The sequence below is a fragment of the Rissa tridactyla genome, chromosome 6 (assembly GCF_028500815.1).
Source record: "Rissa tridactyla isolate bRisTri1 chromosome 6, bRisTri1.patW.cur.20221130, whole genome shotgun sequence".
Taxonomy (NCBI): Eukaryota; Metazoa; Chordata; class Aves; order Charadriiformes; family Laridae; genus Rissa; species Rissa tridactyla.
In genome coordinates, this window is record NC_071471.1 from 25,608,307 (window position 1) to 25,626,457 (window position 18,151).

Genomic DNA, 18,151 nt, shown 5'->3' on the forward strand with positions numbered 1-18,151 from the left:
GTAAGAAAACCTTACGTTGTTGGACCCACTATCTCTTCTTTATTGGATGATTCCCTTTGATTTACGTAAACAAAATATTTTAACGCATAAAAATTGCTGGAAAAACATTAAATGGAAGTTAATTAATTTGCAGGCATATTTAGTCTCTAAAACATTTCAAGGTAAGTGTGGTTAAAATGCCAAAATGTTTTAAATGTGCGGTTTTGGAAGTACCACAGGTCCTTGGAAATATCCTTTCATGGAATGTAGCCTCTAAATGTTTAATTTAACAGCTGATAATAGGTTTCAGTCTCTTCAGGCTGAGAGGTTTCAGAAGTTTATTCAGCTTGTTTATCTAGATAGAGCAGGGACACAGCATGTAATTGAATAAACAATGGCTTAATTAATTTTTCAATCTTGCAGCATAGTTCATTTGTACACGTGAATGATAACCCCTTTGGCGGATGCTGGTTTCAGATCATAAAGCAGTGTTCCGCTACAGGGACAAAAAATGGCCTTTCAGTCCCCATCTGTGTTTTACTTCTGAAGAAAGTACAATAAATCTTTTTTATAGATAACACAGAAATATTATGATGCTTGTTTGAAAGTTGAGATGTCATGGCCTGAGAGCCTCTGTTTAATAGTAGTTTGTCTTTCACTTCAGCATGAACTACACCCTTTCCTGGGGGAAGGCAGCCTGGGTGTCCAGACCCAGTCTGCACTTGGGTCCCCCCAACATGGGTTTATTGGCAAACCCGTCCAGCTGTAGAGGCTGGTGCATGATTGCCTGGGTATGTGTGTAGACACTGAGAGGCCTTGGTTGGGTTGGCAGGGTCGGATGAAGCACTGTAGAAACACGGCCAGCTTTGTCTGCTTTCTCCCTTCTGAACACATGGCTGGGAATGAGAGATGTCTGAGCATACAGAATTTGGCCATTCCTACTTCTAATATGTAGTTTCAAGCTTTGGGGTTGTGCTTTTGGCTTGGTTTTTTGCTTGTTTGTTTGGCTTCCTTCTACTGCAGCAAACAGAGCGTTTGTAAAGTGCAGATACATTTTGAAAAACCACAATAAAATGAAAGAAAATCACAATAATTACAAAGACCGAGTAAAGGTCAAAGATAGAGTTGGTCAAAGTCATCACCCAAACTTGCTCTGTAGTTTTCTTGTGGTGCGTCACAGCTCCTCAGACTTACACGGGGCACTGCCAGTCCTGTTTGCTTGATTGCCTTTCTCCATGTCTCAGTCTTTTTTTAGGAGTCCTGCACCCACAGCTGCAAGAAGTAATGTACAGACAAACTGTAAGATTTCGTATTAAACACAAGGTTGGTTTTGGACCTCAGTTAGGCTGAAGTAATCAGACTGAGAGCTTAAAACCTCCAGTTTTTCTCAGACTTGTCTTACAATGCCATTTTTAGGATGCCTTTTTTTTTTTACCATTTTTAACTTGTTTTTTGACAATGATTCCAGGAAAAAAAGCAAGCATGAAATTATTGAAAAACTGCAGTTCCTGTGCCTTTGACACAGGTGATGTGACTTGAGTATCATAGGACTAATTTAGCAGCTAGTACAAAAAGATCTACTTAGGAATGTTCAGGCTCTGATACACAGGATTTTGGGTATGATTGAAGTGGCTTTTGGTTGCACAATAAGCTTGTGACCAGATAACGTTAAATTTGGATTGCCCTTTACATTTTTCAAGTCCAGTGATAAGGAAATGCAGTGAAGATGTAACTGCAAGGAGAATTTGATTGAAATAAGAAAAGCATCAGCAAAGATTTTATCATTCTGCTCAGACCAAGCGCATGACAGAAAGTCATTGGTTATATAAATTACCTCATCTAGTAGCATCTGAGGATTATGTGTATTGAAAACAAGCAATTCAGGATCTTTTGCAAGGAATTAGAATGATAATGAGTGTAGAAACTCCTAAGCAAGTTAAAATCTCCAAGGTGTTTTCTGGTCTGCACCATTCCAAACAATAATCAACTAATACAGCAACTAATCACTCTCTTAGTAAGATCTGCACAAGAGAAAAGTAATGGAGGAGACCTCTCACCTCCCTCCAGAGCCAGAAAGCTTGGGAAAGAGCGAGCCTAAGGAGACATCCACAGATGTGCAACAGCAGCCAGAAGCTGGGGAAGAGAGGAAAACGTTGGCACAAAGCATAAAAGTCAAACTGAAGGCTCAGCAAGCAAGAGGTTAACAGTGAAAACCAGACTTCCCACCTACCACAGGGCTGATACGGAGCCGGGAAGGGAAGTGTTGGCTGGCTCTCTGGTGGGAAGGCTGTGTCCTCTCCACCCTACGTTCACTGGAAAAGCCTCTGGTGTTTGCTGTAGAGGGCTTTACTCATTCCTGGAACGTCCTTTGTGCTAATAGAGTTGTCTCTGGCCTGATGCAGTAAAAAGTTTCTTTTCAGAAAAAAAAAACAAAACCAAACCCAAGAAACAACAAAACCCACAACTAAAACCCACAATAATAGGATTTAGAAACAAAACCAAATAAATTTATAGTAGCAGACTGGCTGTTAACCTTTCCTGTACACAGATTGTTCTGATTTATATTTGGAATATGGCACTAAGCTCTAGATTTATTCATGAATGCTCTGAGAAATTTACTTTCTCTTCATTACAGGACACAAGATCCCACAACTCTCTGATCTTCTTTCCTTTCACTTTCTACCTTAGTCTGAAAGGCTTTGATCTCCTGGCTCCTCTGCAGTATATTCCTTGGCTTTTTACAGAAGTACAACTTCTGTGTGCCAAACTCTTTCACATACTGTAACTCAGCCCATATGTCCAGTTCATACAATTGAACACAAATCTCTGGCAGATGCTCTCTGAAAATCTGGCTACCACTTTAGCATTTTTCATCCCATGGAATTTTTTCAAGAGATCTTTGCATATGCAGCTTTAACTTTTGGCAATTGGAAATAAAAGCACCTTCTTTCCTGCTATAGATTTCAGTTTCTTAAAGGCTTGATTTCCAGTTTTCACATTCAAAGCACAGTGACCTGGAAATTAGCTGTTCTGTTTTCCTAGTCCTTCCTGTTTTCCGAAGGAAAGCTTTGAAAGATTTGAAGACATTTCTTAAAAAAGGATGGAAATTCCGGAATTTTGCCTAATGTTCCTCTGTCCTAATCCAATTTCTTTGATTTTTTGTTAGCAGCTTGTACTTGGTTGCAGTTGTTGTTCTGCCTCTTTCTTGCTGGGCTACATGAGATTGCTGAAGAAGTGGACGCAGCGAGTTGCGTGTTGTGTTTGTCCATCACATTTCAAAGCAGCTCATCTTCTGGATCAAAATTAGCTCTACCAGTTTTCATCTTTTGGTTTAGACAGAAAAAAGCACAACAGTATTCAAGCTTCTGCAATAGTCAAAGTCTATTCAGTTTCCTTATCTGAAGACTACCATTTTGGTTTATATGCCTGTGAAATGAAGCTATATTTTCATGCGTCTTTGTTCTGTGACCAAATTCTGTAAATGAAAGATCAAACACTAGAAGACGTGCACACAATGTACTTCTGCACTCAGCCTGACAAAAAAAAATCAAGCTGTAAAAACCGACTGAGCTACCAAAAGGAGTTCTGAGGAAGTATGAGTGCTTTCAAAGATATTTAGAGAGAATATGTGTTTGTACAGTAAATTAATTTCAAACAAAAGCAGTTTATCTTGTCTGGAGGTTCACGTGGTATGTAACGCAATTGGATTAGAAAAACAAGAACAGGATGCTCGGAAATTCTTACCTATTTAAAAAGCTGCACTAGGCACTTTCTATTTTGGGACAAGACTTAATTGCATTCTGTAAAATGCCCTGGCAGGACAGTCATTTTCTCACCAGCAGGTAACAGCAGTTCCAAAAAATGTGCTTTCTCCAATGTAGCTGTAGGAACTGTTACCACTTAGAAACTAGCATAGTCATTAATCAAAACAAAAAGAACAAACTGTTATATAAAGCAATATTTTTACCAGACAAGTACTCTGAGTCTGCCTGAAACAGATGATCAGAACATATTACCCAGTTCTTGGTTTATTGTCTCCATAAAAACTTGGAAGGATACATGTCTCGTCTATTAAATTTTTTATTTTTTTTCCAGGCACAAATAAAATGTTCTTCCTCAAGTGATTTCTTTTTTTTTTTTTTAATTCTTTCTCGTTCTTGCAACATTTTTACCTTATTGTTGTCTGACTTATTACTGCAATAGTTCAAACACACCCGTTGTCCAAGGCGACTGCACCGAAGATGCTGAAAAAGCGTGAATACCAATGGGAAGCTTCGCTGGGAGCGTTGTTATCAGTAAGTATGTTGCTGGTAGTAACCATGGAAACATTTAGGATGATCAGAAGTAGTCTAAGGATAAGTAATAGGATGAAAGCAAGCAGAGGCAAATTTATGCTGATTTTTAGGGAAAAATAAACTCTTCATGTTGCATCCTGTTAGATTACATAAAAGGTCACTAGGGAACAGGTAGGTGCTTGGAGTCATTTTAAACAGGTTTGGATGAAGAAATTTGAGGTTCTCTTGCAGGAAGCTGTTCTGGCAGGAGGAGGGACTCTTCTGATCCTAGATAAATCTCAACATTAATTGCGAATGTTACAATTCTGTGGGCCTTGCTGAGCACTGGTAACTTTCTCAGATTGAGTAAGTGCCTGGCAAGTACCTTTTCAAATTAACGCTGGAAATCCCTATTCGCTAGGGATAATACCATTCTTCTGGAAAATATTAATTGAACCAGGAGACATTTCAGAGACTAAGCCGCTATCCTGCTGTCTTAGCATGTGTATAAATTAAATAGATCTTTCTTAAACAGAGGCCTGTAAGTGGAGCTCAAGCAGACAATTTTCTCCTAATTTACAGTAAGTTAGGGAGAGGAAATAATTTAGTTAGAAACCTGAGTTTGAATAAGAAGTTATTTGGTTAGAAATAATTCAGTATTCAATCAACTATTTATTTTGGGTTTGTATTCTATTTCAGAGAGGCTGAACAAAAAGGGAGTACAAGAAGCGAGTGAATGGAAAAATAAAATGAAATTCAGGTATGGTGTTGTAGAGTGAGTTTGAGTAAATACAAATACTTGAAAGCTGGCAAAATGAGGTGAGACAAAATGTTAATATTGATATACTACATTTATCCTACATGAGCTGCCTATTGGTTCCAGCAAGCTGTTTCTTCCATCCCTGTTGTGCTCCATATCATGGAATCATAGAATGATTTAGGTTGAAGGGACCTTAAAGGTCATCTAGTTCCAACCCCCTGCCATGGGCAGGGACACCTCCCACTAGACCAGGCTGCTCAAAGCCTCATCCAGCCTGGCCTTGAACACTTCCAGGGATGGGGCAGCCACAACTTCTCTGGGCAACCTGTGCCAGTGTCTCACCACCCTCACAGTAAAGAATTTCTTCCTGATATCTAATCTAAATCTCCCCTCTTTCAGTTTGAAACCATTACCCCTCATCCTATCGCTCCACTCCCTGATAAAGAGTCCCTCCCCATCCTTCCCGTAGGCCCCCTTTGGTTACTGGAAGGCTGCAATAAGGTCTCCTTGGCAAAGCTCGCAGCAATAGGATGAGTACCTTTGCTCTCTTGCTATCCCTTTTTTTGTAGGGATACATTTTAAAATGGTACATTGATTTATTTTTGACTCCTGCGCTCCTAAATAGATGAGGATTTGCAAAACCGTGTTTTACTTTTCCTATTCCTTCACATTGTTACAGATGCTGAAGAATTATTTTCTAATTTTAATTTCAATTATTTTTAGTCTAAATCTGAACACAGGTTACCTCCTCCTGGTCCTCCCACAGGCAGCATATCACTGGCAAAAAGAGAATACTCTAAATTCCTTTATTGTACATTGATCTTGGTGTCTGTTATAACAAAGGCATTATAATAAATTTTTAAATATTAAAGAATACAAGATTTTCATTGCATTGAATCTCCACAAATATAGCGTTATAAAAAAGGATTTATGAGGCTTTTTCCTCATTTTCTTGATAAAACCACCAGAAACAGGAAAAAGAAAGTAAAGAGCTTGCTTGATTCAATATGCATACCAGGATGCTTGGTCGGCTGCCCATGCTGTAAAAGACAGTGATCCTTTCTGTGGTATTCTCATGAACGATTCCTTGCATTATAACCTGGTTAGAGGGAATTTTTTTTTTATGCTGTTTTCAAAAAGTGAGATGGCAATGAAACAAGTAATTTCTTTGAAGAAGCCGGTAGATTTTTTTGACGTTACCTCACTTTTATTATTGTGGAGCTTTCTTCTGATGAACCCATGCAAGTCACTTACACAGAAGTTTCCATGTATGACTCTTTGAGGTTAGTTTATTTACTTTTATATTAATAGAAAGTAGCAGAGAGAAATCATAAATGTGTTACTTTCCAATTCAGACTTGCCTGGGTCATAAATAATGCTATATCGAGTTGTTACGTAAAGCAAGTACATTTTTATGTGATAAGATTAGACTTCGTTGAAATTGATGGGTAGAAAAACTGCCTCCACCTCTCTCTCTTTCCTGTCGTCTTTGCTTAACATTTGGAAACCAATGACCTATAAGAGTCTCTTGGAAATCCCAACGTGATATGTAGGAAGCAGCCAAGTGTCACTACTGGTCTCTGGCTTGTACAGCTTCTTAGATCCCTCAGATGTGATTTAGGCAGCTCTGAACATGTTTTTACATAACACTTGTTGTAAAGAAGCCAAATTAGCCTTTTCTAATGCCTTGAATTCATAAAAGACACAATTGGTATAAAGCCACCTTGGGTCATCTTAATACCTGTTCAACCTTAGGCTGAATACAGCTCACCAAGGCCGAGTTCTCTGACTGTATCTAAAAGGGCCACGATGAATAATTTGAAGTTTTTTCTGACTACTTTTAGATATTATTTTCTGGTATATCGAGAAACAATTTTTTTTTATTTACTGTGATCAGTATAATCCAGATGTGACTGCTCTTCTTTGTATGTCCACTTCCATGCTTTTAGCTTCCAATCTGCTCAAGAATAACATACTGTAGGGTAATGTGGTGAATAAAAATCATTCTGCCTTTGAACTCTACTTGACCTATCAAGTACTCAGTGAAAAACCATGAGTAGCTTGAGCCACAAAGGTAGCAGACTGAGGTTTTTCAGGGAACTCGTACTCAGCAAGCTCTATAGTCTTCTCTGAGCTGTGGCATTGACTTAAAATGCTCTGTGACCATTTGTTCATTACCAAGAAATCAAAATAGGTTGTTAGTCAAATAAACAAATGTAACCATGCACTATTACTGTCAATTCGGCGGCTTCCCTGACCATTTGTAAATTAACTGGTTTAACAAAACTTATTTTCTTCCTGAACACAACAGCCAGGAAAAAATACCAAACAAATGAATAAACAAATAAAAACCACAGAAATCCCTCAGTGCTATTTAGAGTTATGAGGCCAGCTTGTAAAAGTGTTGCATGTGTGTACACACTGAAAGAGATGGAAGATAAAAGCATGTACTAAGACCAGAACTTCTTGACTCAAATCAGAATCCTGATAATAAATCAAAATTCATAGTTAGGTGTTTGACAGATGCAAACTAGTGTGTAATTAACTGCACCAAACAGTGTAATTTGGTATTAAACCCTTTGAAGAGCTTTTCTTATTTTTCTGAATATAATTTCAAAGGATTCCAGCTCTTGTCATCAGGTTTGTGCTGATGGGAGCTCTGCGGAGTAGTACTTATTTCTGACTTTAGCAGAGTTCTCATGTGTTGCTTTGCAACATTGATGTTGTCTACTGATCTCCTTCCAGATCCTGATAAAATGATTTTCACAGGTATCAAAAGGTTCTTATAATGAAAAGAACATGATATTTGATTAAATGGCATTTAAAGTATGATTTTTCTCTCACAGTGTTCCTCCTGTAATTTCCTTTCTTCAGTCACCTTTCTTCCTCCTTAGTTATGTAGCCATTTCAATCTGACAAGCGCTGGATAATGCTCCAGAGGCAGCAGCTGAAAGGAATAGTCAGAGGAGCACTGAAAGAACAGCAAATATGGAAATCCTGCCTAGATACTTGTAGCCTGCCACTTCGTCTGCCTGTTGTAGGCACTCACATAGCTCACATATCTCCAGTCAGAGTAAATTTTTTTATGTATTTTTTCTTCAGGAGAATCGTTTGAAGAAAAATATACTGTCTTATCTGATTGTTTCATATAAACAGTCCATTATCTGAGATGGGGCCGAAGGAAGAGGTGTAAAGCAAACGTATACAATTGCTGTTTCCACTCTCCCGTGGGCTCAGGGTGAGTGTTGGGTGGGCTCAGAGGCTCTGCTCAGCCATGCTGTTGGCTTGGCAGAGAAGCCGCTAGCGACTGTGCAAACTCAGAGTTCAGAGGTGCTTGGAATGGCGTAGGTATTCCTGTGCTTCACCAAGTACTCATTGTCAAGGGAGTTCCCATTTCTTCTCAGTCTAAGAATTTTTGCAAGTCTAGGAAATAAGATGTGTTTCATTGCAGTTTATATCTGGATTTTTTTTATTTTAAAGATTAGGATGTGAAGCATTTCTGCAATAAAATTAATCTTTCTATATACGTTCTATTGCATGTGCTGTTTTTTCTTATCAGAGGAATTAACCTCCAGTACCGAAAAATATAATAAACTTTAAAAGTTAAAGAGGGCACTAAAAACATAGTAATAAAAAGGGCATAAATCAGTTTAAAAATAACAATAGGTTTTCTAGTTGAGCTGTTTATTACCATTCATATTAAAATTTTATGGGAGAATAAAAATGTCAGTTATTTCTGTGCATCTGACCATCAAATTGCAAACTTGCCCATTAGTTAAAATAATGAAGTTCAAAGCAAACACTCATGTCTGAATGACCAAGCAAGTGTAAAAAGTTAATATATCTCAATGAAAGTAAGTTAAGAATGATCAGCTATTAGATTACAGATTGTTATCTTAAATAGGAAATCTCCATTGGCATCGTTTATAACAAACCTTCCACAGAAATGCACTTGATTCAGAGTCATTCAATCTCTTGAATAACAAGTATAACAATATCTAAATGTGATATAAAATCATTGCTAGTAAAATTTGCCAATGAAAAAAAAAACCCTGTAAAGCAGCAACAAGTAACGATGCTAGGTCAGTTCTACGTACAGCTCAGCGTGGGTGAGAAGGCGTACTTACTGTAACGACAAATTATTGTTTCTACAGAAGTAGAAACCTTTAAGACTAAATACTTAATTTTGTATATTCAGGAGATGTTTGCTAAGTTCAGCCATCTTTTGACGCACAGGGTCTCTTGTAAAATTTTGTTTTGGTCTAAAGTGTTGCAGTTTTAGCTGTCCTGAGTTTTTATTTGAGTCTGGGGATTTGAAAGCCTCAAGAAATTTGAAATACGTAAGGCTGGTTTTCACATCAAACTACAAAAGGGGGAGTTTCGCATGGTTTCAACATGAAGCCATAAATCAGAACTGTTTTTCCGAAGCCTGATACCAAGGCAGCCATAAGAAACTGAAACCTGTGATGTGATTCACACCATATCCACTTCTTTTTGAAAGTAGATAAGTTTTCAGTCATCTTCCATTTATTATATGTTTTCTGTAACTCTAATACTTTGCCTCTGGCCTTGCTCTTGCTAAAGCGCCCTGTTGTTGCAGAACTCCCGTTTGCGATGACTCACCCCCCTGAGCTGCCTTTCTGTTGAACGATGACAGTGTTGCTGAGTCTTTATTCTTTGCTTCATGGCATATTTAATGATAAATAGTGCTGAGATGCAAATTCTTTTATGGGAGTAAGATAAGTGATCACCAGCTCAGACTAAGTAATTCCTCTGTGACCTTAGGCAAGAGACTTCAGTTCTCTAGCTGACATCCTTATCTGTAAAATGTGAATGGCACCACTTCATTTATTGCCTAAAAAGAAAGCAACAATAAAGCTTTGTGCTTCTAGCGCTATGATAATGCACATCTGACAGGCATTACTGTTCATGAGGAAAGAAATGCCTACTACGGAGGACCAAGCAATTACTCTGTACAAGTCCAAGACTTTGAGTGTTTTATACTTAGACACAAGTGTTTCAACCTTTGAGTACTTACGTAGAGATTTGGGAGTTTGCTGGTTATTACTTTAAGAAAACCAAACAAAACAGTTGTTTTTCTGTTCATTCCCGAACGTGCCATGTAGAGAGCTCAGTTTTTGAGTGCATTGCATTCAGTTTGCGTGGTGGAGGGAATAAAGATCTGAGTCCCTGAAGTCTGTGGAGAGCTATCTGTCAATATGTCCTTTAACATGTCTTCAGGAAAACTGCAAAATCCACAACCTGCCCCTTCCCACCACACTGAGAAATTCCACACCAATAGCACCATGAATGGGCTGCAGCCATCTGTGTGGAGTGCTTGTTTTCTGAGGTGTGAGCCTGATGAATACACTTTGCTTAACAGCGCTGTCATGATTTAACATTGGCATTTTATCCATCGATATTTACAACCTTCAGAAAATTGGGTGTTGGTAAACACACAATAGGCACAAATATCTTCCATGCCTGTAAGCAGGGAGAATGATAAAGGCCAGAGTGCCTAGTGTGTTTTTAATTTTTATTGTCGTTGCCAGTCTTGAGTATTAAAACTATAAAACATTTCTAACTGCCTTGCTTTAAGGGGTTGGATTCATTTTTCTTTCTTGCAGTCATTCAGGATGAAACATGTGTTTAGAAACACTCCTGAACCTCGCCATACCTTCCTGTTGTGCTTTCAGTGTAGTATAGAGACATCTATGGCTTTTGTGGTGTAGTTATAAGCATGGCTTGGTCCTTAGTTTTTCATTAAAAGGAAATCTGCAGAGGTATAATTATGCTAGATAATATTTTTATAATTTTTTATTCTGACTTGTTGCCAAATTTAAACATAGCTTCAGAATATTATGCTTTACAGCAAGATTTTTGCACTATGTTAGCTAGAAGGATAGGTATTTGCCTAACAGAAGTACTGGTGTGCAAAACCTCATGTATCCAGGTGACACCTGGTGCAAACTATTAAGGTCTTTCCTTCTGCTCCCCACACTTTGGTTTCCAAGGGAAATAAAGCCAGGCCTGCGCAGGCTCCATCATTGCCTCTCTGGTCTGATTCCTCATCTAGATAATTAGGAGCCCGAGACTCACCAAAGCACACAAACCACCCTGAGAAAAATACATGGTTATCTGAATTTGGATTTTGAACTTTCATGTGCTTTCAGATAAGAGAACTCCTTGAGGCGCTCTAGTTAACTGGCACGCTTAGGTAGTAGCATTTAAATTTTAACTCCCTTTGTTTTTCTTTATAAATTGGGCTTCATTTGAGGGACTCAGTTTACATGAAACCCAGAAAAAGACAAGCTTGCCGTTGTATTGCTCTGTTATTGCCACATAATGCCATCCATCATAGACAAAAAAGATGACGGTATGATGTTTCTCTGTTTGGGTGCAATGATATTCAATATGCTTTTTGGAGAGCTGTGTGGGTGAAGTCAGAGAAACCAGAGCTTTTCTTCTGACCTTTCTCGCGTCCTTTGTAGAATTTGATTCTTAAATCTTTTTTATTTTTTTTTTAGGTGCTAGAGTGGGAAAATGGCTTCTAGGTCTGTAAGCTTTTCTTAAGAGAGATAAAGGGAAGTGGAATGTCTGGTATCAGGTTTCCAGTATCTTGAAGAAAAAGGAATAATTTAAAAGTTGACACAGTTTGAGTCATTTATTTAAATTCAGATGTGCTGTAAGTAAATTCTGACTGTCTTGAAATCGGTGAAATGGAACGCTTTTACGTAGAGTTTCAGTGATGGCATTACTGTTCTCTAAAGAGATGAGTTTATTTCAAGTATTTTCTCACCCTTTGTCATGCCCGTGGAGGCGCTGTGCTGCTGCCCAAAAAAGGGGGCACCTGGGAGAGGGCCGGCAGCTCTTGCATCCTGCTCGGGGCTGCCCTTTTTTTCCCGGGTACTTTACAAATTCGTCACAGCTTGCAAGCGGAAAATGGCCTGCAGGCTGTAAGATGGCTGCGGTCATTAGATTTAGCCTGCTTTGAATGAAGGAAAGCATAATGCAGGGCTCGGTAAAAAGGCAAGCAAATGGCTTTGCGTCTTGTGCTTTGCTTTATAAAACTTACAGAGGGATGATGCCCTGAGCATACTGAAGAGCCTGGGACACGCAGATTGGAAGATTTCTTTGAGGTTTTTATTGCTGGGCTCGTTCTGCCTCAATCTGATCCGTCTGCCTGCGCCTGATCTTGCCCGTGACTGACCTGGATCACAGAATCAGAAAAATGTCTCTGCCCTTAGGTGGCGTTGGGAGAATCTTTATGATGTAGCAGATTTCCCTCCCCTGTCCCTCTGATATTTGAGCCAACAGGTGGAGAAGAGAAAACACCAGTGTGTTTGCTATTTCGTGGCTGGTTTTTCTACATTAGCTAATGGAGTTGCAAGGATGGGAGACAATAAACTATATTGAAATTAGGGTCCTGCCCCACGTACTGTGGCACAGAGTGAGACAAGTATCAGAAGACAACATGAGAAAAACATAAAAAAGTTGCATACAGTTGGAAATCAGCAGTGTGGCAGTTAACCAGCACTAAAAGCTACTTGCCTTAATAATGATGTCTTGAAAATATGCAGTAATTAGGCACGGTAGTCTTGAGATGCACTTCTTTCACAACATCAGGCTTATGATGAGCATTTAACTCACAGAGATACTTTTTTTCATTAAAAATGATTACTCGAGCATGGTTTTAGTAATTATTTGAGGAAAGTTGTAAACAAGAGTTAAATTCCCAAGCCTTTACGTGCTTCAAAGGTTCCTTTCTGTATCAGACTTGGGTAACCAGAAAAGCTAGAAAGGAGTTTGCAATTGTGTTTTTTAACACAGTACAGAATTTTTCCAAGTATTAATATTTATTAAAGGAAATTTAGTACCTAACTGGAATGCCAAATCTATTTAACAATATTATGGCTTTGTATCCTCTTCTCTGGAGTAAGTTAAGGCTTCCTACCAAGTGGTGCAGAAGCTAATTTCCTTATCAAATTCCGGACCACAGACAAGCAATATTTAATTTGTATTTCTTACCATTGTTGTAAAGATTATTGTTAAGACAAGTCATCTTCATGCTGCTGAATGACACGGAGTATGTCTCTACCTTGGGAGCAGACACAGGTAAAGATTAAATTCTATCTTCTCTTTCTCTCCCCTCCCGCCCTCCCTTTCTCTCACAATGCACCCATATTATTGCATACATTTACCAGTGTTGATAATTTACTGTTTTTAATGGTTAACCATATTGGCAGCTGTTTGTAGAGACTGCAACAGCAGAACATGAGGGAGAGGAACTGCAAAAACCCTCCCGTGTCTCTTTGATACGGATGTTTCCCGTAACTTCAGAGGGGAGTAACCTCCAGCCTGTTCATCATGAAGAAAACTCGATGACTTCTTGAAGCACAGACACCGATTTCTCCACTTCTGCAGTTGACTAATGTTCAGATGATGGGACTTCATTGCTGTGCAAACCCAATAACATGGGTAAGTTTGTGGTTCAAGTAAGTGCAAAATGTCCTTAAACCATTTATACTGGTTTACTGGTTAGATAGTACATACAAAATTGCTGTGAGCAGGTGGGACGTTTGTTGGCTGTGTAAAAGGATGGCAGCCTGGTTTTTCAATCCTCACAGTCCAGTTGAAACCTAATACCTGATGTGGTTCACACCAAGTCTTCTGAGAGATGCAGACGACACAGACCTTGTGTGAGCAAGTAGAAATGGCTTGATGAGTTTTTTATTACTAGAAGGAAGAGATTGCACCTATTATATTATTACTATGCAATTTATGGATGTATTGTGGGGTTTAGCAATACTCTGACTAGTTTTTTTTCAATGTGCATATTTGTTTGCTGTGGATGCTGAGGATATGTAATGAGCATATAAGGATCACTTTTTTAAGGTACTATTCATCTGTCCTTCACTGACATATCCACTATTTTGCCCAGAATATTTCCTCACAATATCCTAAATACAGTGCTTCCTTTTTCTTTAGCAGCATTTACACGGAAATGGCATATAGTGAAGAAAATTTATTAGATATTGGTATGCTACCGTCATGACTGTTGAATAAAAATAATTCAGTATCTATACAATGCCGGTCTTGTAATCATAGGCAAAAGTAAAGAAGTAATAAAAATTTAATTAAATCGGTTGTATTATTGTTATCCTTCAAACTCAAATGGAGCAGGGAAAGAGTAATATTAAAACTACTAAACCATATACCAGGAGTTTTAAAGACATTTATAATTTAATGCAAGAAAATAAATAAGATCAAGACTAGTTTTAAATTGAACTAAATCAAAGGTTGTAACATGAAGTTTCCCGAATTACGTTCTCCCTAAATAAAGGCGTGTCTGGCTGGAGAAGAGACGTGAAAAAGCAATGTCTTTGCACTATTGATATGCTCAGCTGTATACATACATATACATACACCTGTAGCTGCTTTAGGAATGCTCTGACTTACAGTAGGTCTGGAAATACAGCAATATGGAGGTGACACAACTGGGTTTTTGGTTCCTCAGTCTGCTCCTGTGCTGGCTGAGATGTAAGCCCAGAGCATATCAGAGCGCGAGATTTCTGATCACTCAGAACACCGAGTCTATAAAATATTCATAAAACCTCTGCAATTTGAATTGGCCTTTCAAGTAATAAAAAAATACATCAAAGTAATACAATAAACGAGTAAGTCCCTCTACTACATGTGATAGAAGACATAAGGATTTCTTTTAAATATTTGATTATTGAAAAGTAAATGAGGCTTTTTCTGATACGACAGTTATGGCATTTCATACAGTATGAAACAGTAACAAGAAAGATACCATGTTATTGTTAATGGGTCTATTTCTTACCATCTAAACTAATGAGCATCTTTGATCTTCTCTGATTTCTTCATGCTTCGTTGTTTCCATCATTGTCAAAAGCCCACTTCTTCACTTTCCTTGTGAAATAATCTACATAATGCAAAGTGACTGTTTATGGAGCGCAGTGAGTATTCCACCAGCAAGGAAGAAAGGGCATCATTTGATAAAACCAGATGGATCGTTGAGACAGCTACAAAATTAGATAATTTTAGCAGAGAGCAGATTATTTTTTTCTGCCAGTCAGGATTTAAACAAAGGAACCGTCCCACATTTGGCAGATAATTATGATTCTCTAAGGGAAAACATAACACCAAGTGAAAAGAGTTAAGGTCTCTTTTTTCCTCAGATAATTTTGTTCTTCGAGAATTTTCAAATGCCTGTTTCATGAAAAAGCTAAAAAATCTGAACAACTGTAACAATTTTGTTCCAGGGATATAAGTAATGTTGATGTCATCATTTTATGAGTTCATTTTTTTACTTCACTTCTCAGACTCCTGCATCACTAATTTTTCCTTTTGGTCCCCAGACAGCAGATACCAATGTAGGAGGACACCTACCACCATCCATATTGTTGATGTACCAGTTTCAATAAATTTCTTTGAAGCATTCATGTTGGATAGTAAAATATAAGACTCTAACCCTATAATGTTTCCTAAGTTTGGAAGCCCTTCTTAATTTTAGTAGAATTGAGGGTCTACCTCAAGTCTACCTATATGGAATTTTTACAGCATTTATTATTATATATATTTACATAAGGAACAAGAGAGAATGATTTTAAAGATCTTTGATTACAATCGTGCGTGTATTTAGCTCAGTGTGGCTGTATTTGAATGAGTCTGCTACAAATAAAAACTACAATTTAAAAATCAAATGCTTAGTGACAAATTGGCATTGTTGGTATGGCAGATTCCGGAAAAGAGAAGATCCTGCACATGAATACACAGGACCTGATTTTTACTGCGTTTGTGCCCAGCACAATTTCCATTGACCTCGGAGGATTTACATCAGTGTGAATGACACAAGAGCCAAAAGTAGAAAGGGTTGGGTCCAGCCTGCTTAAACACACTGTCCTGAAGAATGCGGTGTTCAGGGAAAGTAATTTAAAGCCCTTTCTCTCTCTAAACAGGCTGAATTTTCAAACTGGAAGAAAAGTTAAAGTGCAGCTGCCTTCTGCAACACGGTGACCTGTCGATTCAAGGTCCCCAGGCACTCCTTACCTGAAGTCAGTAACTGCAGCGTGTCTGGTTTGCAGCACATCAAAGCACCTCCTCTCGCCAGGGACAGCTTCCAAACCGAGTCCAGCCGCTCCCCGTGCCTTTGTCAGTGAGACCGTGTTGCCCCCCCCGGCCCTTTGTTTGTCTGAAAGTGGGAAAATAAAGCAAAGTTTCTCTTAGGAAACTGTATACCAGATGTAGAGTGTTTCATTTCCAGTGGGATCAGAAAATGGCCAGAGCTGAAGAGGCCGCGGATTGCTTACCCATTGCTTTGCAAAGTATCTGACTGGAGGGAAACTGACCTAATTCCGATATTCCTTTTTGAAGCTAACCTTCCTTAAACAAAAAAAAAGAAGAAAACAAACGAAACAAGAACCAGTTTTATTCAAAGCAGCAGCATGAGAGATCAGCAAGCAGCTGACTGATCCCTAGAGGAAGGGGAACATACTCTTTTTCTCCTCTCATCATATACTCCCGGGAATATCTTGATCAATATCAGAGCTGTGTGCAATATGTAAAAGCGATTACATTTCATAAGATATATTTTAAATTATACATTTCCACACACTGTATTAATATGAGATGAAATTCTATCTGATTTTAATACTTTAATGTTAGCTTCCATTATTTGCGCAGTACGTAAGTGAAGAGATGCACGTGAAATCTGGATTTAATTAGATAGGACATGCTTTCGCTTGCTGACTGACAGAAGTAGAATACATTATGTACATGCATTGTATAATACTCCTGTCTTGAGATGATGCAGAGCAACATAACAAAGTTACATTTAATGCTGACTCAAAACCCAGCTGTTTGAATTTTCTTAAAAAATATAAAATTAAAGTTTTTAGAGGGTAGATGTGGCATTGACAACATTTTCTCCTTTTTTTCTGGCTGAGATTATTCACTAGGTTCATTCAGCTTTCAAAAGCACTTGTTATTTCTTTCAACACGATCCTTTTGGCCATTCATTAATTCTACTGGTAATGACCAAAAGAAAATCCTGCGCGATTCTCCCATAACGGAGACTTGCTACTATTACTGACAGTCGAAGCTTTCTTTATGCCAGATGTGTTATTATTGTGCCACATACAAGAGCACCAGACATAAGAACCAAAAAGAGAACAAGTTTGCAGAAGGAAAGTTAGCAAGGCTGGGCCATGACCCAGGGAAATGTCTGCCTCCAGGTGTTTTGAAAACCTGCTACAGAATGAAATTGCTTTTTCATTTTTTAGCTCCCATGGAGCATGGTCTAAATGCCTATGTGATTCATCAGTGTCCCTGATTGATAGCTCTCTGAGATATCTAGTTATAGCCTTACTAATGCCATTGGTATTTCTTGTGGCTTTGTGAGAAGGTGGGTTTGCGGGAGCAGCTCTCTTCCAGAGGGAGAGGAGGAGGGCACTTGCCGGGGCTGAGCCAGGTACTCACTCAGCCTTGTTCCTCCGCCCAAAATCCCAGCACCGGGACGGCTTTTCACTCCAGCAGTAGCGCTGCTTTCAAAGCCCTTTCATTATGGCCAAATAACAGATGTTGCATAAGCCTTACACTTTGCTGCTGTGATAGAGCTCCTGGTGACCAACAAAGCTGAGGACGGTAATCAGTTATGGTTTCTCTGTTGTTCTCAGGCTACTTCTCTTCTCTGAGGTACGTTTCTAGCGCTTTCATTACAGTGGCATCTGAGCACCTCATTGCCTTTAATCTCTCAGCGGTGTCAAAGCCGTATCCAGAGTCGCAGCTGCAGCAGGCCACCTCAGCACTGCCACGGCACAGGGAGATCTTCAAAGAAGGTCGATGCAGATGCCGACAGTCCAGAGCCGAGCACAAGCTCGCTCAGCCACCTCCTTGGGTAAGGTTTGCACCCCATTTTCTGTCTGTAGCGCTGTGCTTGGACTGTGGTGGGTACCCAGTACTGGTGTGGTGCAGCTGGCCCTTCATCTCACCAGAACCGCTTTTCTGATGAGTTTGTGCAGGTGGACGTGCTCATGGTGACCAGGAGCCCTGCGTCCACACTGTACTAGCTGTGACGGTGCAACAGGATGTTTGGAAGACAAGACAAGTTTCCTAA

General features: G+C 39.0%; 1 long non-coding RNA gene across 1 annotated transcript; it reads left to right on the top strand.

Annotated features, from left to right (window-relative positions):
- The first annotated feature begins 9,808 nt into the window (after positions 1 to 9,808).
- On the top strand, positions 9,809 to 16,875 carry LOC128911934 (uncharacterized). Its single transcript, XR_008467240.1, has 3 exons — positions 9,809 to 13,128; positions 13,260 to 13,491; positions 15,996 to 16,875. It is a non-coding gene; the product is annotated as an uncharacterized LOC128911934 (long non-coding RNA).
- Positions 16,876 to 18,151: the final 1,276 nt, after the last annotated feature.